Raw genomic sequence first — 15,463 nt, 5'->3', positions numbered from 1 at the left:
CAAACAAATTTTAGGATTGTTTGTTCCAGCTCTTTGAAAAATGCCAGTGGAATTTTGATCAAGATGGCATTGAAAGTATAGATTTAGACATTTTAACAATGTTTATTCTTCCAATCCATGAGCATGGAATGGTCTTCCATCTTTTTGTGTCTTCTTCAATTTCTTTCATGAGTGTTCTGTAGTTCCTTGAGTACAGATCCTTTACCTCTTTGGTTAGGTTTATTCCCAGGTATCTTATGGTTCTTGGTGTTATAGTGAATAGAATTTATTCTCTAATTCCCCTTTCTATTTTTTCATTGTTAGTGTATAAGAACGCAACTGATTTTTGTATATCGATTTTGTATTCTGCCACATTACTGAATTGCCGTGTGAATTCTAGTAGTTTGGGGGTGGAGTCTTTGGGTTTCCCATATAAAACATCATTATATCTGTGAAGAGAGAATTTGACTTCTTCTTTGCCAATTTGAATACCTTTTATTTTTGCTGTCTGATTGCTATTGATAGGACTTCTAGTACTATGTTGAACAACAGTGGTGAAGATGGACATCCTTGTTGTGCTCCTGATCTCAAAGGGAAGGTTGTCAGCTTTTCCACATTGAGGATGATACTCACTGTGGATTTTTCATAGATAGATTTTATGAAGTTGAGGAATGTTCCCTTTATCCCTATACTTTGAATCATTTTGATCAGGAACAGATGCTGTATTTTGTCAAATGCTTTTTTCTGCATCAATTGAGAGGACTATGTGGTTCTTCTCTCTTCTTTTACTGATTTGTTCTATCACATTGATTGATTTTGTGAATGTTGAACCACGCTTGCTTCCCATGGATAAATCCCACCTGGTCATGGTGGATAATCTTTTTAATATACTGTTGGATCCTATCAGCTGGGATCTTTTTGAGAATCTTGGCATCCATATTCATCAGGGATACTGGCCTGAAATTCTCCTTTTTGGTGGGGTCTTTGCCTGGTTTGGGGATCAGGGTAACGCTGGCTTCATAAATAGAGTCTGGAAGTTTTCCTTCTGTTTCTATCTTTTGAAACAACTTCAGGAAAATAGATATTATTTCTTCTTTGAATGTTTGGTAGAATTCTCCAGAAAACCCGTCAGGTCCTGGGATCTTGTTTTTGGGGAGGTTTTTGATCAATGTCAATCTCTAGATATTGGTCTATTCAGGTTGTCAATTTCTTCCTGATTCACTTTTGGAAGTTTATAGGTTTCCAGGAATGCATCCATTTCATCTAGGTTGCTTAACTTACTGGCATAGAATTGTTGATGACAATTTCTGATGACTGTTTCTATTTCCTTGGTGTTAGTCATGATCTCTCCTTTTTCATTCATAATTTCATTAATTTGGGTCCTCCCTCTTTTCTTTTGGATTAGTTTGACCAATGGTTTATCGATCTTACACTTAAAAAAAAAAAAACAGCTTTTAGTTTCATTGATGCATTCTACTATATCCTTAGTTTCTATCTCATTGATCTCTGCTCCAATCTTGATTATTTCCCCTCTCGTGTATGGGGTTGGCTTAATTTGTTGTTGATTCTCCAGTTATTTAAGGTATAAGGAGAGCTGGTGTATTTTGGATTTTTCCATTTTTTTGAGGGAGGCTTGGATGGCTATATATTTCTCCATTAGGACTGCCTTTGCCATATCCCATAGGTTTTGGACTGAAGTGTCTTGATTCTCATTGGTTTCCATGAATTGCTTAAGTTCTACTTCGATTTCCTGGTTAATCCAAACATTCTTAAGCAGGGTGGTCTTTAGCTTCCAAGTGTTTGAATTCCTTCCAAACTTTTCATGTTGTTGAGTTCTAGTTTCAAAGCATTGTGGTCTGAGAATATGCAGGGAATAATCTCAGTCTTTTGGTATCAGTTGAGCCCTGATTTGTGACCTAGTATGTGGTCTATTCTGGAGAAAGTTCCATGTGCACTTGAGGAGAAAGAGTATTCTGTTGTTTTAGGGTGGAATGTTCTGTATATATCTATGAGGTCCATCTGGTCCAATGTGTCATTCAATGCTCTTGTTTCTTTACTGATTTTCTGCTTGGATGATGTCTATTACTGAGAGTGGCGTGTTAAGATCCCCTACTATTAATGTATTCATGTCAATATGACTCTTTATCTTGATTAACAGTTAAGTCTTATGGAGCTGGCTGCTCCCATATTGGGGGCATAAATATTTATAATTTTTAGATCTTCTTGGTGGATAGATCCTTTAAGAATGATGTAATGTCTTTCTTTATCTTTGACTATAGTCTTTAGTTTAAAATCTAATTTATCTGATATGAGAATCACTACCCCAGCTTTCTTTCGAGGCCTATTGGCATGAAAGATACTTTTCCATCCCTTTACTTTCAGTCTGGATGTACCCTTGGGTTCCAAATGGGTCTCTTGTAGACAACATATGGAAAGGTCTTGTCATTTTATCCAGTCTGTAATCCTGTGCCATTTTATGGGAGCTTTTAGGCCATTCACATTGAGAGTGATTATTGAAAGATATGTTTTTATTGACATCATGTTGTCTGTGAAGTACTTGTTTCTATAGATTGTCTCTGTAAATTTCTGTTCTATGACACTCTTGGGTTCTTCCTTTTTTTACAGAATGTCCCTTAATGTTTCTTGTAGTGCCGGCTTGGTGGTCACATCCTCTTTTGAACCTTGCTAGTCTTGGAAGCTCTTTATCTCTCCATTCATTTTGAATGTCAGTCTTGCTGGATAAAGTATTCTTGGCTGCATGTTCTTCTCATTTAGTGCCCTGAATATGTCTTGCTAGCCCTTTCTGTGGACAAGTCTGATGTTATTCTCATGGACCTTCCTCTCTACATAAGGAATCTTCCTCCAAGCTGCTCTCAAAAGCTCTTGTCTAAAATTATGATTCATCAGTCTTTCAGTCAAGTGCCTCGAGGTCTTTCTAGATTCATTCATCTTGGGGGTGATCTTTCTACCTCTAGGACACAAACACTGCTTCTATTCCCCAGAATGGGAAAATTTTCATGGAGAATTTGTTCAACTATATCTTCTGGTCTTCCTTCTTTCTCCTCCCCCTCAGGGATCCCAATAATTCTGATGTTGGAACGTTTCACGGCATCATTTATTTCCCTAATTCTGTTTTCATGGCTTCTAAGCTGTTTGTTCCAGGCATCCTCCTGATCCTTTTGCTCTATCAGTTTGTCCTCTAGATCACTAATTCTATCTTCTGCCTCAGTTACCCTAGATGTTATAGTATTTACATTAGATTGGATCTCACTGATAGCATTTTAAACTTCTTCCTGGGCAGCTTTCACTTCTGCCTTAATCGATTCCATGTTGTCACTAACGGTTTTCTCCAACCTAGCCATTGCCTGCATAATTGTTACCCTGAATTCCCTTTCTGACATACTGTTTATGTCCATAGCCAATAGTCTGATGGACAGGGCACAGCCTCTGAATTTTTCCTCTGTTGGGTCTTCCTCCTCCTAGTCATTTTGGTGAGAGGTGGTTGAAGGGATGTGTAGCTGAATATATCAACTACAATCCAAGCAAGGTGAACCCTGGAATGCTTCTGAGCAATTGGAAGTCACCACCAAAAGGAAAGAAAAAGGAAAAAAAAAAAAAAGACAGAAAGAGAGACAGAAAAAAACGGAAGATTCAGCTAGAATGGGCCCCAAAGGTAAGATTTATAAGTTATACAGACAAAAATGGACAAAAAGACTGACAAAAGTAAATGACAAGAAAAAAAAAAAAAAAGAACCCAGCCAAAATGAACTCCAAGGATAAGATTTACATAATACCAGAACAAAAACAAATACACAGAAACACTGACAGAAGAAAAAGATGGGATGGTAGTTATAGATCTTCGATGTGGGCGAGGAAGGTTATTTTGATTCTTCCTGGGTATATCTTGAGATCTTTGTTAAAGGACTCATCTGTCCAGAGATAAAGGGAGATTAAAGCTGGTTTATATACAGGGGTAGTATTGATTAGGGAAAGAGGATTACCTTGAAGCTTATATCTATATGTCTATTAAAAAAATAAAATAGAAAAGAAAAAGAAAAATACAGGTATATGTATGAAAAAGGTTCAAGTTAAAAGGTTATTATGGATTATGTTGTATTAAACCTCTAGTTGCAATGGTAAGTAGGTTAAAAAAAAAACAAGATTAGTGAGAACGTATTAAAAATAAAAGTTATATCTATGAAATATACAGGTTTTAGGGCAATACCAGGAGCTTAATATATTGTTTTCCATTGATATTGGGGTTTTACAGTTTATGGGGACCCTGTGGTGGTTGTCCTCTCATTCTTTTGGCTGGCTTTCTGGGGGAGAGGGCTGCTGAGTTGTTTTTCAACCAATCTTACTTGGGTTGAGTCCTCCTGCCCCCTACGAAGGGCCTGGGCTCTGTGGAAACTGTTTTTTCAGGCTTTTCTTCTCTGGAGGTTTTTGTTTCAGAGTTTTAGTTGAAAGCAAACTCACCCAGACCTTCATCTCAGAAAGAAGCCTCAGTCTGCTCCCCTCTTGGTGGTCCAGGACACAAAGACTCCCCCTCTGCAAACTCTTGCCACAAGCAGTGCGTGCCCCCCAGCCATTATCTCAGGGGTCGCCCAAAGCACCGGCCTGTCGTGCACCCCCGTGCCAAAATCATGAGTGATACTGGTCCAGGGAGCCTGCTTATGGTGGCTGCCTTTGCCAGGACTGCTGTCTGGGGTAGTTCCTTCAAGTCTGGGCTGGGAGTGTTCAGACTCTAGGCCAGTCCTAGAGACCTCTGATTAGCACCTGCATGAAGCACTCTCAGGTGTGGGTGGGGAACGGGGTTGAGACTCCTCTCATGCAGTGAGCGCAGAGTGCAAAAGGCTGTGATTCTAGAACGTGCACACCAGACTCCCTCATGTTGGGGCAGGAGTGCGCTCTGGGCCTGAGTGGTGGTGCAAGCCATGCAACCCTTAGGGCTTCGGGATCAGAACTGGAGGCTCCACCACCACTCTCTCTGGCTTGAGTGATCGCTTCAGTCCATGGGCTTAGGCCCATGCCCATGACCTCCTGATTCCATCAGTTGCCATTTAAAATCTTTTTTCTCTTTTTGAGTGCTTTTAACTAGACTCCAAGTCAGAGGGCACTTTTGTATTGGGGTTGTACTTTCCAATGGGTCACTTCTGGACTTCTGATGACTCCTTCCCCCTTCTGTTTATCAGTCTGATCATTCCCAATACACTTCGCCTCTCCACTGGTGTCTTCTGCCCCCATAGAGATCCAGAAGTGTATAATCCTACATTTCAGTCTGGTTTCTTGGGTGTTCAGAGTGTTCTGGTAGATAATTAGCTCTCTTTAGGGGACCCATCAAAACAGGGTCTCCTACTTCTCTATATCTTGCCCCTCTTCCAACTGCATGGAATTCTAATAACATGTAGAGAAGAAGGAACTAATAGAGGAAGAGTCCTGGATAGAGAGAACGGCTGTTCACAAAGTCTGGTGTGGCAGTCAAATTGAAGAACATCCCTATTCCCCTTTCTAGCTGGCACACTGTTCTTCAAGGCAATGTCTTCCTCTTTGTTCTGCTGATTTGGGTGATTCCTGAATGAAAGTGAGGACTGCAGCCAGATTTCTGTGTGTGGCCATCCAGTGAATTTCCTGAAATTCGTAAATTTAGGTCTTCTTAGATACCAGTACAACATCGTTTTTAAAAGCCTAGATTCTAAATCCTGGCTACACATTTGATTTCAGAGTTTTTGTTTACTTTTGTTTTTTTCATACTGAAGTCCAGGTCCCACCCCAGACTAATTAAAAATTGAATGTCTATGGGATTGTTATTTGAAAAATTTCCCCTGGGCAATTCTGATGTGGAGTTAACATTAAGAATCACTTGTTATAGAGTCTGTGTTTCTATCATTTCTTTTCCCTTGACAAGCTATGTGACGAAGCTGTATAATGTGGGTTTTCTGTAGAAAGGGGAAGTAAGAGTGCCACCATAAGGGGAATAAACAGGTTGCTCTAATAAACAGGGATGTCTCTGTGTGAGAAGTTGAGAATACAGAAATTGGGAAGTTGGGGTATGGAAGGCCAGTTACCATTCTTAAGAGATATCTATTGGCCTGAATATAAGTTAATGATCATATATCTTTATTCAGTGGATATAATGTATTGTTATTAATATTTTTTCTTTTTTTTAATTATTTAAATTCAATTTAATTAACATATACTGTACTGTTAGTTTCAGGAGTAGAATTTAGTGACTCATCAGTTGCATGTAACACCCAGTGCTTATTATATCACGTGCCCTCCTTAATGCCCATCACCCAGTTACTCCATCCACCCACCCAACTCCCCTCCAGCAACCCTCAGTTGCTCCCCAGAGTTCAGCATCTCTTATGGTTTTCCTCTCTCTCTATTTTCAAGGGATGTATATAGCAATATAAGTCTTTCTCGAGAAACAAGAAGTCTCAAATACACAACCTAACATTACACTTAAATAGCAATAAAGATTATATCCAACAGGAGAAGAGAAATAATAAATATTAGAGCAGAAGTCAACAATATAGAAATTTTACAAAGAGTGGGACAGGGGTACCTGGGTGGCTTAGTTGGTTAAGCGGCTGCTTTCAGTTCAGGTCATGGTGCTTGCTCATTGGGGAACCTGCTTCTCTCTCTCTCTCTCTCTCCTGCTCCCCTGCTGTGCTCTCTGTCTCTCTATATATAATAAATAAATCTTAACACACACACACACACACACACAAAGAATTGAACAGATCAATAAAACTAGGATCTGGGTCTTTGAAAGAATAAACCCCTAGCCAGACTTATCAAAAAGAAAAGAGAGAGGACACAAATAAAATCATGAATGAAAGAGGAAAGATCACAACCAACACCAAAGAAATACAAACAATTACAGGAGAATATTATAGTAATTATGTGCCAACAAATTAGGTAATCTGGAAGAAATGGATGCATTTCTAGAACCATAACTACCAAAACTGAAACAGGAAGAAATAGAAAACCTTAACAGACCCATAACCAGCAAAGAAATTGAGTCAGTAATCAAAAAATTTCCCAACAAATAAGAGTCCAGGGCCAGATGGCTTCCTAGTGGAATTCTACCATTTTTTAAAAGATTTTTATTTATTTATATGCCAGAAAGAGACACAAGCAGGAGGAACGGCAGATAGAGGGAGAAGCAGGCTCCCTGCTGAACAAGGAGCCCAGTGCAGGACTCGATTCCAGGACCCTGGGATCATGACCTGGGCCAAAGGCAGACACAACCAACTGAGCCATGCAGGTGCCCCTATGAAACATTTAAAGAAGAATTAATACCAGGACGCCTGGGTGCCTCAATTGTTTAAGTGGCTGCCTTTGGCTCAGGTCATGATCATAGGATCCTGGGATAGGGGTCCACATCTGGCTCCTCCCTTGGCAGGGAACCTGCTTCTCCCTCTGCCTGCTCTGCCTGCTGTTCCCCCTGCTTGTTCATGCTCACTCTCTCTTTCGCTCTCTCTCTCTCTCTCCTTCTGTGTGTGTGTGTGTGTGTGTGAAATAAATAAATAAATTTCTTAAAAAATTTAAAATAAAGAAGAATTAATACCTATTCTTCTGAAGTTGTTTCCAAAAATTGAAATGGAAGGAAAAACTTCCAAGCTCAATTTTATGAGGCCAACATTACCTGATCCCAAAACCAAACAAAGACCTCACTAAAAAGGAGAATTATAGACCAATATCCCTGATGAACTTGAATGTAAAAATTGTCACCAAGATACTAGCTAATAGTATCCAACAGTACATTAAAAGGATGACTTCTTATGACCAAGTGGGATTTATTTCTGGGTTGCAAGAGTGGTTCAACATCCATAAATCAATCAATGTGATATACCACATTAATAAAAGAAAGGGCAAGGAGCCATATGATCCTCTCAATAGATTTGGAAAAAACATTTGACAAATACAGCATCCTTTCTTGATGAAAAACTCACAGTGAATATCATCCTCAATGGGGAAAAACTGAGAGCTCTTCACCTAAGGTCAGGAGCATGACCAGGATGTCCACTCTCACCACTGTTGTTCAAAATAGTACTGGAAACCTTAGCCAGGGCAATCAGACAACAAAGAGAAATAAAAGACATCCAAACTGGCAAAGAAAAAGTCAAACTTTCACTCTTTGCAGATGGCATGATACTAATATAGAAAACCCAAAAGACTCCAGCAAAATATATTGTTATTAATCTTAAAGCTATCTTTACCTTCCAAGAAGAAAAATGTCCTCTGATTATTAACATATGTTAATTTTCTAGTAACTCTTTTAAAAGATAGCATTTATGGGACTTAATGAATAAGTGGGGCTAGAGCAAACAGAAGAAGAAAGGAAGGAAAGAGGGAGGAGGATGAGGAGGAGGAAGAAGAAGAAGTAGTAGAAATAGAAGTAGTATTCATCATCGCTATCGTCATCGTCGTAGTAGTAGTAGGGTGCCTGGGTACTCAGGCCATGATCTCAGGGTCAGGAGATGGAGTCCTAAGTACAGTTACATGCTTGGTGCAGAGCCTGCTTAAGATTCTCTCTCCCTCTGCCTCTACCCCCATTTTCTCTCTCTCTCTCTCTCAAATAAATAAATCTTTCAACAAAAAAAATGGAGGGGGAGGGGAGGAAAAAAGGGGGGGAGGGGGAGGAGGAAGGAGAAGAAGGTATAGTTCCTAGCCTTACGGACTATGGACTTTAAAGCCCACTTTTGAAACTAGGGGAGAAACCACGAAATATTGTGAAAATTGCTAGGATACAGGGATGTCCAGAACAGTGAACATTTGAGTCAAGTTTCATGTTTAGATATAAGTGGTGGGGGGAATGGGGAAGGTATGTGTCAGTGGGGGGGCATCAGCACAGTCTTCCTATGAAACGCATGGCATGGAGAGCCCCAGACACAATACAGAGGCTATGGACTCCAGGTATAACTCAGAAGCTTTCTGCTTACATAATCCTGCCTAAATTCTCAAGGCCTCTTGTGTCCCCTTTTCTCTCTTTAAAACTGGTATGATAATAACTGGCATGTGTACCTTTTCAAGGATATTGTGAGAAACACAATCAGGAAATCATGCATGTGTAAGTGATCTGGTAATTAGGGAGTGCTAGGTAGATATCATAGACTACAAATGTTACTTAAAACTTTGTCTTCTTTTAATGTCCTGGCACAAAATACGCTCATAAAAAAAATACAGAAAATGTGATGAAAAACTTGACCATCATCTATAACGGAGGAGATGTGTTCTATTTCAATACATGCTAATCACCTAATTAAGAGTTGTGTATGTCTTGCCTTTGATTTTCAAAATGTTCTCAAATTCACTCTTCTGGTCATTGGTAGGGCATACTTATTATCCTACCCCATGTATTTCCTTGGAGGGAACGATACTAGTGTTCCAGTCTCCAGGGAGGGGGAATATTAGAAATTATTCTCTACATTCCCTAGGGAGGAGCTCTGAACAACCAACATAAAGCAATTAACAAACTGAGATGAGACAAAGACATTCTCTGAGTTTCCTATCTTTTTTTAAACCTCCTCCCCCTCACATGCCACTCTGTCTTTACAACCATGATCTTCGGCTGGTGAGAGGATGTGGGTTTGCCTTGCACTTGTGCCCTGGGTTTCAGAATCATAATTTTGCCTAATTATCATCAAATCCATAATTATAAAGCATAAGCAACACACCAGCTTACAGTTGTTGCTTCAGGCAAAATTGTTGTGGTAACAACATAAGGAATCAATGGTTGACAGCGAAAAAGCATTTCCCACTCCTGTTACATAAGCTGTGATTCTACTGATTGGTTCCGAAATACATGTAACTTTCATCTGAGGCCAGGCTGAGTAACAGTGATCTGTGACATACCATTGCCATGATCAGTGGTCAAGAACGGAAAAGAATTTAACCAAACCACACCCATCTCCCTAAAGCCTCTGCTTGATCATGGAAAGGATCTCATCTCCTCACATCTGACTGATCACCGCATGCCCTGTGACAAGACCCAAAATGAATGAAGCCGGCATATATACCCTGCCTATAGGACGCCACACAAGTCACCAGACTGCACAGAGACGCATAATCCTGGTACACGGAAGGGAAAAATAATCCACTGTTAACATTGGCCAAATGGCATTTGCTCCAGGAAAAATCCAAACTCTGATCAGACAGCTGAGCGAAGACCTTGGAATAAGAGTACGCAGACCAAGAACGGGAATACAAGCATTTTGAACTTAAGTTTTTCAGATTCAAATTTTTGAAAAATAATGACTTTCATTTTGCATTTTATTTTTTTCTCTGGGAATTTAAGAATGGGAGAGATGCTATTCCATGCTAATCAGAAGTAAATGATCTGTTGTGAGGCATACCAGTGCCATAAGTGGGACACCAAGCTTTGGTCCCAGAGAGATAAACCAAATGTCAAGTTTACTACTGGGGGAGCACTTCACTGAAAATGGGAAAATTACTTAGTATATGTGCTGCCGAAGTGAGCACAAGGGAAAATTACTTAGATAAGTATGATCTCCTAACCTGGTGGAGTTAGCTGAGCTCTGATTGCTCCTGGCTTAGTAACTGATCTCCAATCTCAATGGGTTAAGAAAACTAAGACTGAAAAACACTGGTGGGAGTAGTGTAGGGAGAAAGAAGACTTATTTATATACTTACCATGTTTTTACTGTGGAATGAGGATCTCAGTTCCATCCACTGGGGAATGTTACTGGAAAATTGGAAAACTTGGCCTCATGCACCGCCCTTCCCTTGTTTTGGTACACCATCTCGCTCTTCGCTTCCTGGCATAATGAGAGCCAGCTCGCCGACCCTTCTTTGCTTCTCTCTCATGTGGTAAAAAGGCAGAGAGGCATTTCACCAGGAAGCAAGGGGAGGGAGGGCTGCAGTTTACCCGCTGCTTTCCTCCTTGCTCTGTTAAACATTCCTTCCTCAGAGAAGCCTGTTATTTGTCTCACTGTTTCTTATGACACTTTCTCTGACTTTCTCTTCTATTGACAAGCAGCGAAACAAGCTAGGACCCCCTAGGCAGTTGGCTAGTGCAAGTGCTCAGAATTCAGTCTGCAGACACAGACGCCCCTGCCGCCCTTCCTCTTTAGGTCTAAAGTGAGCGTTCCAATAAGATTAGAAGGTGAGCCGCCCGTGTCATTTTGAATTTCCTAATAGCCACATTAACAAATAAGAAGATTAGGTGACATTAAGTTTAATAATATATTTTATGTCATCTAATAGACTCATGCTATCATTATTTCAACATATAACCAATATAAAAACGATCATCAGTTATATGTCTTATCTTTGGTTTTCTGTGTGTGGGGTGTGTGTGTGTGTGTGTGTGTGTGTGTGTGTGTGTGTGTGTTAAATCTTTGAAATCCAGCATATCTTTCATACCTAGAGCATATCTCACATATCTCACAAGCCACATTTCAAGGGCTCATGGGCCACATGCTCAGTGGGTGTTTATTGGATGCTGTAGTTCTGGAGTTCTGGTTTTGTTTCCATTGGAAGTTGGAAGATGTTGTGATTTCTTATCAATGCAGTCCCAAGCAACTGAACTGTATTCTGCTATTTAGAAAAGGGGAGATGATACTGTACCTTGACTCTCATATGCTTTTTTGGAACTGTTTTCACTTAGGTCAGCCACCAGTTATGAAAATTGAGGAGCCTAACTTCTGTTTTGCTTGGATTAGAGAGAGTACACTTTACCAGGCCAGTGGATCCAGGGTCTTCTGCGCAATCAGGCCAATAGGATTTTTGAGCTCATGTGCTGTAAATTAGAAGAGTTGATGGACACGGGAAGTACTTATGGGTAAACTTGCAGCACTGTTAAGGGAATAGAGTATTTCAAGACAATTAACAGAAAAATTTCCACCTATATTTCAACTGAGGTAGAAATGTAAAGCTCTTGTAATTATATTTCTTAATGCTTTTAAATAGCCGATTATTATTTATTCATATTCCAGATAAAGTGTGAAGCTCAGCTAAGGTGTTTATATACATAGTACAATAGAAAGGGAACATTTTAAATCCAATAACAAAGTTTACATACCATCAACCTTTACCTTGATATATTTGATATTGCCCAATAAAGATAATTACTTTCCAGTTATAATGTAATGTCATACTATATGACCATTCACAGTAATAAAGAACTTTATCTGACTGCCAATGAAATAGCAAAAAAAAAAAAAAAAAGAGAGAAAAAATCCAATTAATGAGGTTCCAAAGTGTCATAATTATAATTAGCATACCAAAGGGGTATTTCATTTGATTAAGTCATTATACAGAGACTTAAGCAGCAAGGCCAACAATTCTATCAGCAATCAAATGTAGATAAAGAAAAGAAAGGTGCTTTGAACAGGCATACATGTTTTTACTCACTTTATGGACTCACCTAAGTCTTTACAATTAGTCCACAAGTATGGTTTGATTATAAAAGGCTCTGCTGAAATGCTACTGAGTAGCATAAATGACACTGAGTCACTTAAAATTCTGATCTCTATTACTGACCCCATTACAATGGACACACAATCCTCTTATTTTGATTTTCCATATCATTATTTAACTTTAGAAGTATCTGAATAAAATGTGTGCAAGGCAGTATGAAATAATTATTAAACTTGTAGGGTCTGTAGCCAGAACATCTTCATTCAAATTTTAGCTACATCACTTGCTAGCAATGTAATCTTGAACTACCTGCTAAAACTCTCTGTTCCTTGACTTTCTTCTCCATAAGAGAGAGATAACAATAATTAACCCATAGAGTTGTGTGAGGATTAAGATAATTAATAGATGTAAAATGATTCATAACCATTCTTGGTAAAGAGGAAGTAATTGGAAAATTTTTGGTGGTAGTATTTTTATTATTATTATTAGTAGTAGTAGTAGTAGTAGTAGTAGTAGTGGTAAGAGGAGTAATAGTACTGTTATTATCTGTAAATTGCACATATAGTATTTGGATCATCTGTCAATGAGGAAATCAGAATAGCTGTATTCTAGGGATTTTGCTTTTGTTTTGTAAAGATCTCGACTCTACTACTCAAACTTAAATTCATTTCTTTGGCCTCTATGAAAAAATTCACAGTGGAAAAAGACATGTTATTCAAAGAAGATAAATTAAAAGACACACTGCCTGTCTAGTCCATTGTCTGTAAGACTTGCTCAGTAAATATCACCTTTTATTCTTATCCACCTACCTAGATATTCTAAACTCTAACCATAGAACAACTTAGAGATCCATAAATTTATAAACTGATGGCCGCTTTATTTATCTTCACTGAAATACTCTGTCCTTTATCATGATCAATATAAAGAAAGATTATTTATTAATTCATTCACTCTACAAAAAAGTATTTATTAAATACTGGAAGTCAAGCTGAACACCTTACCTAGTACTGGAGCTAAAAACAAAGCCTCTCTTCTCCATGAGTTTACAGTCAAACCAACCCATGGTCTCTAGAACAAGATTGACTCTGAGGGCCATGGACAAATAGACAAGATATTCACATTTCTGGATATATGTTTATCTCATCCTTTCTCATGTGTATTTTGTGCTTATTTTATATGGTACAAATACATTTATGAAGCTGTATATCAATATGTTTCAGAAATAAAAATATTCATGTGTAAGAATTTGTTTTAAATATACTTAAGTGGGTACATGATATAGCTTGTTTAAAGATCAGAGTATAAACAAATCAATAAATTATGAAAAGAATGATTTTGGAAGTCCATGAAGGAGGAAAAGCTAGGGAAGAAGACAAATCTCCAGAAGCGGGTAGTTTAGGGAAAGTTGTATCTTGTGATATTTGTGACTCATGACAAAGGAATGGGTACCTGTCCACCAACAGGGTGAAAAAGGGGAAGAGATGAATGAGGCCCACAGATACTTAAGGCCGAGATACTATTCGGCCACCTCAAAATGGCAGGGGGTTATGGACAACAAGGGTTGTATGACTGATATGAAGAGAACACAGGGGCCAGGTACTCTGAGCAGTAAACAGAGAACTCGCTCATGGACCACTCTTCACGCCATGCTTCAGAGCTGAGATTTCATTCTGTAGGCAACTGGTAATGTTTTGGAATTTAAATAATGGGGTGAGGGGCACCTGGGTGGCTCAGTGGGTTAAAGCCTCTGCCTTTGGCTCAGGTTATGATCCCAGGGTCCTGGGATCGTGCCCAGCATCGGGCTCTCTGCTCAGCAGGGAGCCTGCTTCTCCCTCTCTCTTTGCCTGCCTCTCTGCCTACTTGTAATCTGTGTCTGTCAAATAAATAAATAAAACCTTAATAATAATAATAATAATAATAATAATGGAGTGACATGTTCATATTTGAATTTTAGAAACATAAAAATATTGGGAGTTAGCATTTATCTAGGGCTTACTGTGAGTCAGGCACTGTGCTGTGTATTTCATATGCGTAATAACATTAAATGCAATGCTCTTGTTCTGTGAGACAGGGACGATTTCTAGCTCTGTACACAGATGAATAAAGAATAAAGAAGATAACTAACGTGGCCAAGGTAGAGAGCTAATAAATGAATGTGAGGACTCACATCCAGGTCTGTTGGACTTAGGAATATGCTCTCTTTCTTACCGTAGTGGGGTGGGTTAGAGTGTAAGGCTGGAGACTTTAATAATCAGCTGTAAACACACTGAGAAGAGCTACTGAGGATCCATCTATTGTGCTGAGCAAGGGAGCGGGGTTCTGAGATTAGGAGCCGAAGTCAGCTCAGCAAATATTTCAGGAGACTCCTGTGTGGGAGGGTACTGGTGCTTATTCCGGAAGCACTGATTATTGGATATGTGGTCCATTGTGACATTCAGTAGCTCCCTCAAACAAAACTTAAGAGATTTATTTTAATGAAAATATATTCCTTGATAAATACTAAGATTCCTGTTCTGAGACCACTGGAATGATATAATTTAACAAGTTTAGCTTTATGTTTCAGGTTTCAGAAAGCTAATGGTGCAAATTAATGATGAGTCGCATTACTTGTATCCGCCTGACATTTCTATGTTCTTATTTGTACTACTGTTGTGTATTTTTTTTAAGGGTTTTATTTATTTGAGCGGGGGATGGAGAGAAAGAAAAAGAGAGAGAAAGACAGCAGGAGCAGGGGGAGTGGCAGAGGGAGAAGCAAACTCACCGCTGAGCAGGGAGCTAGACACGAGGCTTGATCCCAGGACCCTGAGATCATGACTGGAGCCAAAGGCAGATACTTAACTGACTGAGCCACCCAGATGCCCTTACTCTTGTGTATTTTAAAAATTTATTCTTTATGGAAACTAATCTTTTATTAAAAGTAGTATCAACTTGTGGAAAGAAATTTACTATATGACATAAATGGCTATAGAATAAAAACTATAATTCAAAAAATGGTATCCTGGGGTGATTGGGTGGCTCAGTTGGTTAAGCGTCTGGCCTTGGCTTGGGTCATGATCTCGGTCTTCTGGGATCAAGCCCAGTAGTAGGCTTCCTGCAC

This window comes from Mustela nivalis (genome assembly GCF_964662115.1).
Source record: "Mustela nivalis genome assembly, chromosome: 17".
NCBI lineage: Eukaryota > Metazoa > Chordata > Mammalia > Carnivora > Mustelidae > Mustela > Mustela nivalis.
Note: the sequence above shows the minus strand (reverse complement) of the source record.